At 45.5% G+C, this 14,032-nt stretch overlaps 1 protein-coding gene across 1 annotated transcript in view; it reads right to left on the minus strand.

Moving 5' to 3' along the window:
* The window catches only part of PDZK1 (PDZ domain containing 1), a 36,408-nt gene extending 26,603 nt beyond the window's left edge, over positions 1-9,805 (minus strand). Inside the window, exon 1 of the mRNA XM_032151625.2 lies at positions 9,613-9,805. The gene's annotated coding sequence lies outside the window, so the exon portion shown is untranslated. The remainder of the gene's footprint in view (positions 1-9,612) is intronic.
* Positions 9,806-14,032: the final 4,227 nt, after the last annotated feature.

Raw genomic sequence — 14,032 nt, forward strand, 5'->3', positions numbered from 1 at the left:
GTTGGGGTTACAGGCACCCGCCACCACGCCCAGCTAATTTTTTTTTTTTTTTAGTAGAGCCGGGATTTCACCATGTTGGTCAGGCTGGTCTCAAACTCCTGACCTTGTGGTCCGCCCGCCTCGGCCTCCCAAAGTGCTGGATTACAGGCATGAGCCACTGCACCCAGCCTGGATATTTTTATTTTTAACATTAAGGAAACGATCAGCATGTTTCTGTATCAAGAGATGATATGGAGAATATGGAAACTGGGGTTAGCCTTGGTGAGAGGAAATACCTCTTCTCCGGGGGCAGGAGCGAAGTAGAAAAAAATATGATAAAGAAGAAAACAAGGTCACTTACCTCAGCGTCAATCTCTCCTATGAAGTAGTTGACAAAAATCAGGAACTTGAAGAATATGGAGCAAAAGTACCACAGAAAAATAGTCTCTAGGGTCAAACGGGTAAATCAGCGAAGGTGGCTGGGAGGGGACAGAGGAAAAGCTGCCGCTTTTCATGAGAAGACAACTGCCTGAGGAAGAGGAGGTCAGCATGCCACCTTTCAATTTTCAAGAGACTCTGGAAATCTAGATTTACATAAAACATCCCCATTTAAAAAAACTGACAGCTATTTCAAACTTAAAAGAAATTCTGTGTAAACCAAAACAGAATGGAGCCCCCGAGCTGGCGGTGAACTAAGACATTGAACTAATGGCCACAGCATTAGTTCACTACAAAGAGTCAATGAATTGAATTAAAATGTCTAAGAAATAACTTAGGTTAACATATATATATATATAGATAATAAACTTGCAGCAGCGTGGGTTCCCATGTATTTTTCTCATAGTAATATACATCAAGAATAGACAAGGAAAGTGGTAACTTTTACCCTAAGTTGGGGCTGACATGTTTTTAAAACATAAGGGTAGGCCAGGCACAGTGGCTCACACCTATAATCCCAGCACTTTGGGAGGCCGAGACGGGTGAATTACTTGAGGTCAGGAGTTTGCGACCAGCTTGGCCAACATGGTGAAACCTCATCTCTACTAAAAACACAAAAAACATTAGCCAGGTGTGGTGGCAGGCACCTATAACCCCATATACTCCAGAGGCTGAGGCAGGAGAATTGCTTGAACCCAGGAGGCAGAGGTTGCAGTGAGCCAAGATTGCACCACTGCACTCTGGCCTGGGTGACAGAACGAGACTCTGCCTCAAAAAATAAAAAATAAAGGCCAGGTGCAGTGGCTCATGCCTGTAATCCCAGCACTTTTGGAGGCCAAGGCAGGCGGATCACCTGAGGTCAGGAGTTTGAGACGAGCCTGGCCAACTTGGCGAAACACTGTCTCTACTGAAACTACAAAAATTAGCCAGGTGTGAGGGTGGGCGTCTGTAATCCCAGCTACTCAGGAGTCTGAGGCAGGAGAATTGCTTGAACCCAGGAGGCAGAGGTTGCAGTGAGCTGAGATCACGCCATTACACTCCAGCCTGGGCAATGAGTGAAACTTCATCTCAAATTAAAATATATATATAAGATAAATTTTAAAATTAGCTGAGCGTGGTGGTGTGTGCCTGTAATCCCGGCTACTCAGGAGGCTGAGGCACAGGAATCGCTTGAACCCGGGAGGCGGAGGTTGCAGTGAGCCAAGACTGCACCACTCACTCCAGCCTGGGTGACACAGCAAGACTCCAGCTCAAACTAACAAGCCCATAAGGGTAGGATGTGAGGATTTCTAGATTTACAAGGAGCACAGAGCTGGAATGTCAGACTGTGGGGCCAACATGAATTGGCAGATAAGAAGAGCTAGGAGTTTGGGATTGGGAAGATGAAATGTTTCAGGGACTAGCTTAACAGCATGAGTTGGGAGGAAAGAAGAAGGGACTGTGGAAGCAGTTTCAAAAGTTAGTGGGTTGACACAGGAAAAGTCATCTGAAAAGATCTTTAGAGCAGAATAGTTCCCCATGATGCAATTGTAAAGGAGCCAGATGTGTATACAAAAGGGAATCTGTGTTTTTGTTTCCATATTCCCCCAGGATCAATTCTGAGTAAGGGTAGAGTAGAAAGAGCAAGGGTTTTAGAGCCAAACCTAGTTTTTAATCCTGGCTTCACCGCTTGTTAACTGTGAGAACATGGGTGAGTTCCTTAATTTTGAGCTGAAGATAGAAGTACCCCTAGAATAGGAAGCACATGTGGATGCCGTGAAGATGACTCACAGTAGAGCATGCAAGGCCTCTCAGCACAGTTTCTGGAGTTTCTGGAGTTTCTGGAGTTTCTGAAGTCCACTCCATCCAAGTTACTCTTTCCTGTCCTCTGATGAAAGGCCTGATGCAATGGGAATCCCATTTTCTGTGAGAACATTTGAAATTTGTTCCTGATTTTCTTTTTGCAGCAGACAAGAAGAAATTATAGACTAAGAATGGGCAGGCACCTCAATGATCAGGCAAGGGATTCTCTATCCACTCAGTCCCGATCACTTCTGCAAAGCTAATTTTAGCTGCTGAAAAGTCAGGGCTGGAGATTTTGTTCCCCATGAAAGAAAGCTCAAATAATAAACTCTGGACTCAAAAGTATCCTGTAAGTCTAAAAGCCAGGGAATTACAAAATAGAACCAAATGCTGTGCATCAAGGAGGTAAAAGAGTCCAGGGAGCTTTAACAGAATTTCAAGACTAAGCTGGCCAGAGAGTTCCACCACCTGGAGTGGATGACCTCTAACAGAAGTGAACATAGGGACCCAAGGAACAGACAGCAGTGGACAAGATGGAGTGAGTGAAGCATTACCTTAGCTACAGACACCTGGCCCAGAGAGGGACCTTCATAGCCAAGGAGTAGCTAGTGAATAGGCTCGCTCACCAGACAGCATCACTGAAATGCCAAAAGATCAGAGAGAGGGCATGGGATAAACAGCATTCTGCTTGGAGGGAGAAAGACAGAAGGGGGCTGTCACCAGCGATGGCCAGATGCAATAAAATACCATCAGGAAAGAAAGAGCCCAGGTACTGTCATCTCTGCTCATCTTCCAAGGTCTGGGACTTAGAAGTGGCAGGATTATTCCATAAATATAGTCATCTACACCTGAACCCACCATCGCCTTATCTAATAGTAACTAGGAATCAATTATGCAGTCAGTATCACACCACGAAGAAAACAGAGCCTCTCCCCACAAGGCACTTACATAACCAACACTCAATCCATGAAAATGCTAAACACTAAAAACTTAGCAGGGGCTGGGTGCAGTGGCTCACGCCTGTAATCCCAGCACTTTGGGAGGCCGAGACAGGCGGATCACCTGAGGTTGGGAGTTTGAGACCAGCCTGACCAATATAGTGAAACCCCGTCTCTACTAAAAATACAAAAATTAGCTGGGCGTGGTGGCACGTGCCTGTAGTCCCAGCTACTCGGGAGGCTGAGACAGGAGAATTGCTTGAACCCAGGAGGTGGAGGTTGCAGTGAGCCAAGGTCATGCCACTGCACTCCAGCCTGGGCCACAGAGCGAGACTCCATCTCAAAAAAAAAAACAAAAAACAAAAAAACACTTACCAGGACTGCTGGTGAGGAATGTTTAACCCTAGTTACTTTGACTATGGAAGGGTATCTGATTGTATAATCTAGTATGAAACCACAGAGTAAGTTATTTCTGTTTCGTTGAGGCATAAGGAAAAGAAAGGGCAGGGTCTCTCCAGCAACATTCAATCTAGACATTATTTGCTTTCCACTGAACTCCATGCTTGCCTATAAAACACTCTGAAGTTTAGCAAGAAAAAAGCCACATTCTCAGGACGCTTGACCACAGTGTGTACTTTGAGGAATACTGTTCTTGCAGCACTTGCATGCATCTGTGTAACAAGAAAGAAGAAAACAAACCCACTAGACTTTTGTTAGGAAAATACAGTTGGTGGAGACTGTGCGACGTTAAGTCGGCAACTATAGACAGGCTTGAGAATCCCTTACAGGCATCAGCCCTGACTCCAAGGCTTCATGCCTCACACCAGCCATGGCTGGCCTCCTTCAGAGCCTGCCACAGAGCCTTGGCGCATGCTGTTCCTTCCAACAGCATAAGTAAAAAAATCCTGCTGTATCTGAGCTGCTACTGGCAGATGTCTCTAGCAAGGAAGAGATAAAGACAACTCAATTTCACCCTTCTTCAAATATATTTTACCTAGAACAGATCCTATATTTTTATGCAGATCATATTTAAGGCTGCCTGGATTTCTCCTCTGAAAAGCAAGGCATACAGAAATTCAAATACTCAAGTATATTTACTTTAAATAACTAATATCAAAAATAGAAGGAGAAGCAGGGCTCTAAAATATGTACTTGCTTAGTGTACTTTCCCATTGTGATAGTTACTGTTTGGTCTTAGCCAGGGATAAATTTCAAATGTGAGAAATCAATGAAATCCATTCCATTGAGAATTATCTGGAGAAGAGTGATCACAGACCCACTGAGTAGTTTTTATTTCTCATTTATGATCAGGAATGGAATCTACTTATCCCAAAGTTCATTTGGCCTGCTGATACTAAGTACCTTCCCTACCTCCAGCCACCATAAACAATACTTTGTCCTATATGGCAAGACTCTGGGCTGGAGTTCAAGGCCTTTCACAGTTTGATTGCTTATCTAAGAGTTCTATGAGTTGGGAGAGGGATAGAGCCAATATTGTGTGGAAACAGAGGCACCCACAGAGAGAGGACACCCTCAGGCTGCTGATAGAACTAGTACCTGAAGACAGCTCAACCGTCCTGAGTGTCAGCTGAGACAAGTGTTTTCCCCAAATCGACATTTTGTGTTACATGACTTTTTGAACTTGCATTTCTACCCCCCTCACTTTTTTTTTGGTGTGTTTAAACTACTACAAGAGTCCTGCCTCAAGACAAACTTTCTGACCCTGGTTTTATTATACTACAGTCTCAAAAAAAAAAAAAAAAAATCATTCAAGAAAAAGAAGTTTGGCCAGGCGCGGTGGCTCACGCCTGCAATCCCAGCACTTTGGGAGGCCGAGGCAGGTGGATCACCAGGTCAGGAGATTGAGACCATCCTGGCTAACATAGTGAAACCTCATCTCTACTACAAATACAAAAAATTAGCTGGGTGTGGTGGTGGACACCTATAGTTCAAACTACTTGGGAGGCTGAGGCAGGAGAATGGCGTGAACCCAAGAGGCGGAGCTTGCAGTGAGCCGAGATCGTGCCACTGCGCTCCAGCCTGGGCAACAGAGCAAGATTCCGTCTCAAAAAAAAAAAAAAAAAAGTTCAAGCTTCTTGCTCAGGCACTGAGGCTCAACATAATCCAGCCCTACCTCGGGCCCCCAGCTCCTCAGCAAGCCCCAACTGGTCTGTGCATGGTCACCCACACGAGCCTGCCCTTTGCTCATGCCCCATGCTCTGCCTGGAATCCCTTCCCCCTTCTGACTACTTACTCATAGTAAGTGCTAAGTAAACATTTTTTCCAAGTGAATGAATTTAAGACCTACCATTTTCAAGGCTCAGTTCAAATTTTAGATTATATACGAAGCCTTCCATGACCACCACAGTCTGAAGGTATCATTTCATCTGAATTTCAGTTATCGCTCATATACTTAACAAGTTCTATGTAATACCTACTGCGAGGCAGTTATCAGGGTCCAACCCAGAATAGCTACCGTCCTGCCCTGAAAGAGCCCGGAGTCCAGTAGGGAGAGTTATGAAGTTTAACTGCTGAACAACGGTGTGGGTGCTGGAATATTTAAATATAAAAGCTTTCTTATTGTTATATATATTTATTGAGCTCCCCACTAGGATCAGGAACCAGCCTAGGTACTTTTTATGGGTTCTGATTCAATCCTGATGGGCCATTTTACAAGGAAAAAGAAAAGAGACTGAAAAGTTAACTTGGTTTCCCCTGACTATTTGGATAAGCAGAGTCTGGATTCCTTCCACCATCTACCCTGCCTCCCAGGCCTGAGGTGTAGAATGTATTCGGGAAATACAAGTAGTCAGACTAGGTGACTGACTATGGTGAATGGTTCAGAAAGATCAGAGCACAGTTATATGTTGAAAAAAAGAAGTAGGTTAGACTGTGAGCACTGGACTCAGTCCAGTAGACTATAGAGGAGCTTCAGGGTCCATGTCGTGTATCCCCAGCAAGATAAGCTTTTTTTTTTTTTTGCCGGGGGGGATGGAATCTTGCTCTTGTGGTCCAGGCTAGAGTGCAGTGGTGTGATCTCGGCTCACTGCAACCTCCGCCACCTGGATTCAAGCAATTCTTCTGCCTCAGCCTCCTGAGAAGCTGGGATTGCAGGCACCTGCCACCACACCCGGCTACTTTTTGTATTTTTAGTAGAGATGGGGTTTCACTACGTTGGCCAGGCTGGTCTCAAACTCCTGACCTCAAGTGATCCACCCTCCTCAGCCTCCCAAAGTGCTGGGATTACAGGCGTGAGCCATCGTGCCCAGCCAAGATAAGCTTTCTTAAGAGCAGGCACCACAGCCCCTTTCTGTATTCTCACACCATCAAGATGTATTCAATACAACTGGTGGAAAGTCCACGGGCTTTTCTGGATCATTTAGTTTCACGTCCCCATTGGGACCCCATGGTTCTACGCAGCTTTATGAATGTCGACTATCTGTGCCTCCAACCAGGCTTGGCACTTCAGAAACCAGTGACCACCTCAGACCAACAGCAAACCTTCTCTGGTTGCCACTAAGTGGGCTAGGGCTATCTTTTCTACTTACCAAAACTCCTGCCATTCCCTGGGGGTCATGTAATAGCATTCCAGGAGTCATGTAATAGCAATGCTGTCTGAAGATTATCTCAATAGCACTTAAGATGTGCTAGACACTATGTGCATTTAACCCTCATAACTTCCGGAACTAGGTACTAATATGCCCATTTGATTGATGAGGAAATAGAAGCTTAGAGGGTCTGATCTAGAGTGCATGTTTCCAATCCCAGTGCTCATTTTCTTAATCACTTATCCATGATACCCATCAGGCAAAGAGATTAAGGAAATCTGGGCAGTCCCTCATGAAGGACCAAAGAAAGAAGTTGCTGAGATCTTGAGGAAAACACGTCTAGCTCCAGCTTGCCACTCTCATCACATCCCTATGCAATGAATGCAAGAATCATTTCACTAAGAAGTGACCAGAGAAACCCATTCCCATATGATTAGACCCTGGACTTCAGTTGCCCTGAGAGAGGATTGGAGTCCTTCAACCTCCTTTCCTGAGGAACACCTCATCAAAGCCATCGCCATCTGCATCTATTCTTCTAGCTCCTTCCCTGCCACACTAATTCCATTTATGGAAATACGTTCTATGCCAGGTAGTGCTCAAGGGGCTGGTAATACAGCAAGTAATACAAATGACAAGATCCCTGCAGTCTTGAAGCTTAACATCTGGCAAAGGTGACAAGTAAAAGAGATGATTTTTTTTTTTTTCTCGAGATGGAGTCTCCCTCTGTCACCCAGGCTGGGGTGCAATGGCACAGTCTTGGCTCACTGCAACCTCCACCTCCCAGGTTCAAGCAATTCTCCTGTCTCAGACTCCCAAGTAGCTGGTACTACACACAGGCAGTACCATGCCCAGCTAATTTTTGTATTTTTAGTAGAGATGGCGTTTCACCATGTTGGCCAGGCTGGTCTTGAACTCCTGACCTCAGGTGATCCACCCGCCTCAGCCTCCCAAAGTGCTGGGATTACAGATGTGAGCCACTGCACCCGGCCTAAATGAGATGATTTCTGATGGTACATGCTATGAATGATAGAGATACTGGTGGCATGGAGGTGGGAGGCTGATTTAGAAAGTCCTTCCTGGGAGGTGACATTTTAATTTATACCCCAATAACAAGGAGCTACCCTTCAAGGCTCCAGGATCTACCTTATACTTGGCCAACTGAAAAAGACATTAATGATGATCTGGTCTCAACTCCTTATTTGTAAGTGAGCAAACAGAGGCTCAACGAGATTAAAAGACTAGGACAAGATTTCCCAAGTGACTGCAATTTGTTTCTTCTTACTATTCTACAGAGACTTTTGATATACACATTTGAAATCTAGGCATCTTACATCGTGTTTTTAACACATTCATGGTTTTTTGTTTTTAAGACAGGATCTCACTCTGTCACCCAGGCTGGAGTGCAGTGATGCAATCATGGCTCACTGCAGCCCCGACCCCCTGGGCTCAAGCAACCCTTCCATTTCAGCCTCCCAAGTAGCTGACACCACAGACACATGCCACCATGCAGGGTTAATTTATTACTATTTTCTGTAGAGACGGGGGGGGGGGGGGTCTCACTTCATTGCCCAGGCTGGTCTCGAACTCCTGGCCTCAAGTGATCCTCCCGCTTGGGCCTCCCCAAGTGCTGGGATTACAGGCATGAGCCACCATGCCAGACCACACATTTGTACTTACAATTTTATTTTCAGTACACTCTTGGGGAAAAGATGACAGGACTTCACTTGATCAATAATGAAATTGAGGCTCCAGTTGGCTAAGTAGTTTGTCTAATGGCCTATCACTAGCAACTGAATCAAAACTCTGATGATTTGTATTCCAGTCCTATGTTCTTTCCCGTGGGGGAGAAGTAGCTGCCTAGCCAGTGGTCTATGAATATAAGACATCATTACCAGCAACTTCACACCCTATGGTGCAGAGAACATACAAAAGTCAAAGATAAGCAGAAGTTACTATCATAACACAGAAATTCAAAGACCCTGAGTAATTTGCTGTAGACTTCAGATGACTGGACAATCATGGCCTGAGGCAGTCCCTGCTACCCCCTCTTGCCTTCTGGATACAAGACTGAAAGCTGCCCTGGTGACACATTGCAGAGATTTTAGGAAATAAAGAAGAATGTGTTTCTCAGAGCCAACACCCAAATCTTCATAGCTGGATCCAACCCAGACTGGGAGTCTTCATAGAGAGTGAACCCTTAGGTAAGTGTCATACTTACTTAAGTCTCATGACACTTCTGCTTAAGAAATAAACTACTAGTGGTTCCCAAACCTACCTGCACTGATCAGAATGATTCTGGGAGAGTTTTCAAACAAAGATCTTTCAATTCACACAAGGTCTGGAGACTTAGAAATGCCAAACGTGAGAGCCTGGGGAATGTATGTTTTAAAATTCAGCCAGCCTGGAAATCCACTGGTTTTTCTCATGTCTTAGTGCTGCAGTGTGATACAGAGAGGAAAGATGCCTGCTTTTATTATCTAGTGGGCAAGCTAAGTTAGGCTGCGTCCTTTAAAGGCTGCTTCCAGAAGAGTCTTCTCTGCTACCCAAGGCCCCTGTACCAGTAGGAAGGTCCTGGGCGTATCCGCCTGGTTACCTGTGAAGTCTGTTGTCTCACTCCCTTTGGCTGCACATCAAACCCCCATACAACCCAGGGAAAGCTTTTTCTGAGACCGGTTTACCAATTTCTTTGTGAAGCAGACCCTAGCCTGCAAAGGTGAGGGGCATCTCCAGCAGAAAGAATCTCAGAGTGTGGATCATCTCTCACCCCCAACCACCACTAAGGGGCCTGGCTCCCTCCCCATGGGACTCTTCTCTGCCCTAGACAGCCAGCTACAGGCTTGGAAAAAGAAAAAGGGAAAAGGAAAAGAAAGAAGGTAGCTCAGGCCCCGGTGGCCAGCACCCTCAAGGAGGACACGAGCAGTTCTTACCTGGAGATGGAAGAGGAGCCGCTCTGTTAGTTCGCTCAGGAATTCTGTCTCTGCAGGTGAGCACTAGGCTTGCAACTCACTGGACTTTGAACAAAGATTGATTTAAAAGCTAATGTATTTAACAGGGACATGTGGTCTGAATTCAAGTGACCTCTGTCCTGCTTCCTGCCAGCTGGCTGAGCCCCGAGCTGGAAAACCTGACAAACCTCAGCAAACCAAAAGCTCTGGCCTACCTGCCTGGCCCTGCAGGGAGGCCACTGCTCACCAGCCACTCCCAGAGAACAAGGAGGGGAGAGGGGGCCAAGGACAGCCAGGGAGGAGGTGCCTCCGCTTTCCTTCGTACTCTCCCTTTGGCAGATGCCTTGGTCACACCCAACCAACCCCCAATCCTGTTAGGATCCTCCAGTCTCCCATCCCGGGGTCAGGGCCGAGGCTCATACAGGAGCATCCTCAATCACTGAGGCCTCCCCAAGGAGCAGTAGCCTATAAAACTCCCACCCAGGAGGCCAGTAAGCCCCAGGAAATGGGGCCAAGTGCTCAGGGCACCCATCCTGCTTCCCTCTGCCCTGGATTCTCACTTGTGTGCTCCCTAGGAGTTTAGCAAGCAAAGCCCTAGAGCAAGCAAAGCCCTTGCTCTTGTGTCCCAGGCTTCCTTCTTCTTATCCACTCTCTCCCCTCTCTTTTTTTCTTTTCTTTCTCACCTGACGGTGCTCTTTCTATTCTCCAGCCTAGAGATAATTGTCTTCCCCTTCACACACTCAGAGCCTCTCAGGCAAGCCCAGCAGGGTAGGTGGAAGGCATTTTTACAAACCCCTCCATCCTGCTGCCTTGCTGCCCGAGCAGTAGGCTGGTGCCGGTGTGCTCAGCCCCTAGCCCTAGCCAGGATCAGCAGCTGATCCCTATCAGCAGCACCCACACAGACAATTCTAGCACTGGCCTTCTCACTGACCTGAATCCTCAGCCCACAATGCAAATCAGGGCAAGAGATTGCTCCCGGCACTGAGGCAAAGCAAACCACAGGCCAAGGACTGGGTGACCTCACCCCTCTTCCACCCACACTGGAAGAGCCATTTGTCTTTGCTGGGCCTTGGCTTGGCCCCCAACAAAGACATGACCTGAGCCCGTGGATAAACGGTTTAAAATGACAAACATTGAGCAGCTTCCTCATACCAGCTTATCTTCCTCCACCTTGGGGCTAAGCCCTCTTGGCCTCCTCTATATCTTTCAAAGCAGAAGGTAGAATGGGAAAATCTGGATTTAGGATCAGAACACCTGAGTTCACTGCAATCCCAGCACTTTGTGAGGCTGAAGCGGGCAGATTGCCTGAGCTCAAGAGTTCGAAACCAGCCCGGGCCACATGGCAAAACCCTGTCTCTACAAAAGGTACAAAAAGCCAGGCATGGTGGCGCATGCCTGTAGTCCCAGCTACTCTGGAGGCTGAGGTGGGAGGATCACTTGATTGAGAGGCAGAGGTTGCAGTGAGCCGTGATCATGCCACTGCACTCCAGCCTCAATGACAGAGCGAGACTCTGTCTCCAAAAAAAAAAAAAGAAAGAACACCTGAGTTCAATTCCGACGCCACCATTTCCCAGGTGTTTGATCCAGAGTAATTCATTTTTAACTCTCTGGGTCTCACTTACCTTCATCATGTATAAATAGTTGTTATTGTATGGTTTTTAGAAATTTTTAAAAATTGTTGTTGTTGTTGTTTGAGATGGAGTCTCACTCTGTTACAGCCCAGGCTGAAATGCAGTGGTGCAGTCTCAGCCTACTGCAACATCTGCTTCCTGAGTTCAAGTGATTCTCCTGCCTCAGCCTCCCGAGTGGCTGGGATTACAAGTGCCCACCACCATGGCTGGCTAATTTTTTGTATTTTTAGTAAAGACAGGGTTTCACCATGTTGGCCAGGCTGGTCTCGAACTCCTGACCTCAAGTGATCTTCCTGCCTTGGCCTCCCAAAGTACTGGGATTACAGGCCTGGTGTATTCCTTTTGTCTCTGGTTTATTTCATTCAATATGATATTTGTGAAGTTCACTCATGTTGGTGGGAGTAGCTGTAGTTCATTCGTTTTCATACTAGGATTCCATTTACATAATGTCCAAATATAGGGCAGAACTTCGGGGGATTCCTGCTTAGGTGGTAACACTCGACCCTAACTTCTGGTATGCTGGCAATATTCTAGTTCTTGAGCTAAGTGAAGGTTACATAGGTATTTAAGATTAATTATCGAGCTATGCATTTTTGTTTCATGCACTTATTCTGTATAAATAATAATTAAATTATATTGAAATTTTAAACATTACAATATGTGTACAGCACACTGGAGTAAGAAGAAGCTCTTCAAGTCACCTGCCTGAGGATTTCAGCTGTGCTCAGCTCTGCATGATCTATTCAAAAATGAAAGGGATCGATATCTTGGCATGCCAATAACCTACATGTGGCACATCTGAGCAATCTGGTAAGGAAGCTTTGATCTCTCCACTTCAATTTTTAAAAATTGGCTGGGCACGGTGGCTCATGCCTATAATCTCAGCACTTTGGGAGGTTGAGGCGGGAGGAATGCTTGAGTCCAGGAGTTTGAGACCAGCCTGGGCAACATGGTGAAACCCCATCTCTACAGAAAATACAAAAATTAGCTGGGTGTGGTCGTGTGCACCTGTAGTCCCAGTTACTCAGGAGACTGAGGCAGGAGGACTGATTGAGCCTGTGAGGTCGAGGCTGCAGTGAGTCACGATCATGCCACTGCATGCCAGCCTGAGCTACAGAGCGAGACCCAGTGTCAAAAAAAAAATTAAATTGTGGTAAAATATTCATAACAAAAAATTACCATTTTAATCATTTTGATTATACAATTCAGTGGCATTAAGTACTTTCACACTGTTGGGCAACCATCACCACCATCCATCTCCAGAACTTTTTCATCTTCCCAAAGTGAAACTGTATAGCCATTAAACATGATTTTCTATTCCTTCCTCCCCAGCCCCTGGCAACCACCTTTCTACTTTGTTTCTACAAATTTGACTACTCTAAGCACCTTCTATGTGTGGAATCATATACTATTTGTCCTTTTGTGACTGGCTTATTTCACTTAGCAAATGTCTTCAAAGTTCATTCATGTTGTAGTACATGTCAGAATTTCCTTCCTTTTGAAGGGTGAATAATATTCCACTGTGTACATACACCATATTTTATTTATTTGTCCATCAAGGAATGGGTTGCTACCACCTTTAGGCTGCAGTCAATAATGCTGCCATGAAAATGGATGTACAAATATTTGTTCAAGTCCCTGTTTTCAAATCTTTTGGGTATTTGCCCAGAAAAGGAATTGCTGGATCATACATTTAATTTTTTAAGGAACCACCATACACCATACTGTTTTCCATGGTGGCTGCACCATTTCGCTTTCCCACCAGCAACATAGAAAGGTTCCAGTTTCACCACATTCCCATGAACACTTGTTATTTTCTGTTTTTTGTTTTTTTGTTTTTTAAATGATGGTCATTTTAATGGGTTTGAGGTGACATCTCATTGTGGTTTTGATTTGCATTTCCTTAATGATTCATGATGTTGGGCGTCTTTTCACATGCTTACGGGCCATTTGTATCTTCTTTAGATAAATGTCTATTCGATTTGCTTGCCCATTTTTAAAATCAAGTTGTTTTTGTTGTTATTGAATTGTACCATCTCAATTTTTCTTTATTATAAAACAAAGACTCAGAGAGGTGAAGTGACTTAGCCAAAGCCACCTCAGGCAGAAACATGGCTAAAAACGCTGTGCTTTTGCTTTTATGGCCAACGCCCTTTCTCCTATACCAGTCTGCCTGGCTCAGTGGGTATCCTCAAATTTTTCCTCCAACTTCAGGTCTGATTGTCCTAGTATGCATGTCCTACTACCTTGTCTTTTTAGTAGCTCATTAACTTACTCTGAGCCTGGAATTTTAAGCTCCACTGGTTTTCTCTCCCTGTCTAGAGTCAATATTTATGACAGGCTCCCTTTCCACTCTCTGTTACTCTGGCCTCATCCCACCTTAAGAGGCAGACTGTGTACTCTGCATACCTTTGGAGGAATTTATTAGGCCAGGGTCCAGATGCAAGACTGAGATAAATGTTTTACAGCAGTGTGGGTGACAGGCTGGAGACGGGGCAATGCCACTTGGCTGCAGCACACACTGTGGCCCCACATGACTGCTGACTGGAACTTTCTAGTTCTTTTCAGTAACCAAGTGTCAGGACGGGGAGGCCTGAGGATCCTTGGAGAGCTGTGAATTATTAACACTTGCAAGCTGGCTGCCAAGGATATCTGAGTAGTAATTCACTTGTTCTTCCTTTTCCCAGATGAGGGGTCAGGATACACAATCCTTTTCCACCACAAGAAAAAGGCACAGAACAAGAACATGCCATGTTCTGGGTTCCTGCATG

This window comes from Hylobates moloch, unplaced genomic scaffold (assembly GCF_009828535.3).
Source record: "Hylobates moloch isolate HMO894 unplaced genomic scaffold, HMol_V3 SCAFFOLD_5, whole genome shotgun sequence".
NCBI lineage: Eukaryota > Metazoa > Chordata > Mammalia > Primates > Hylobatidae > Hylobates > Hylobates moloch.